The sequence below is a fragment of the Pantherophis guttatus genome, chromosome 1, assembly GCF_059756535.1.
Source record: "Pantherophis guttatus breed Tessera chromosome 1, ASM5975653v1, whole genome shotgun sequence".
NCBI lineage: Eukaryota > Metazoa > Chordata > Lepidosauria > Squamata > Colubridae > Pantherophis > Pantherophis guttatus.
The window spans coordinates 139410595-139411599 of NC_142063.1; positions in this window are offsets into that span (position 1 = coordinate 139410595).

A 1005-nucleotide genomic window follows, 5' to 3' on the forward strand; every position below is an offset into this window, starting at 1 on the left:
GTGTATTCAGCTTTGGATGTTCTTCAGGAGAACTATTCTCAGGAGTCTCTAAATAATGTTCAGTTAGAAACAGTAGCCATGTAGTCTATTCAGTCCAAATGGTAGGGTATGGGTTGTTGTTGAATTTAGTGCTTCACATTAGAGCATTTTAATTAAATTTGATTTGTATTGTCATCAAGTAAGCCCTCCCTAAGCTGCATGCAGCTTCTTCTGTACCATAGTGTAATCATGAAGGTTTACCATATGCAGAGTTTCTGCTCTCATCTGTGAGAGACGTTTTATGGCATAGGATGAAGCCCATTGATGCTAAATGCAAGAGATTCTGTCTGGAAAATATTAAGAAAGGGAGACCCCTCAGATAAATAATTTCAGAGTGAGGGGAGAGATATTGATACTTCTAGAAAAAAAGAAAGAAACTAAAGGCAATAAGAACAATTCCTTTCTTTTTATCGATTTTAATGTGATTCCCAGGGAAAAAATGGTTGGAAGTAGGTAACTAAATGGTTGAGTTTGTGGATACATTAAACTGCGGTTTACTGCTACATGAAGGTATTTTTGGAAAGTATTCTGGAGAATCACACACTTTTCTAGCATGGCTGCAAGGATTATTAAATCTTCTATTTTCTCTCTTAATTACCTACAGTTTAGGAGAGAAGGGCAGCTTCAAAAGTTGTGTTTAATGGAACTACTCCAATTTCAAGCAACAATTATATTACCTCAGTCCTCTGGGCTTGGTTAACACAACAAGCTGAGCTATATTTGAAACAAAAATGAATACTTCAAATTTCTTGTAGGAACCTCAAAGAGCACAGAAAGGTGAAAGAGAACCCTTAAAAAGCTCGTCTCATTTCTGGAACATGAAACACTTTCTGTATTCCCATGTCACAATAAGCTATGGTTTGCTTAAACATGGTTTTTTAAAAATAAACTATAATTGGGTGGAGCTCACATAAGAGATTAAGCAAACAACTGTCAAGAGCCAGGGAAATCAGGAGAGTCAGGCAG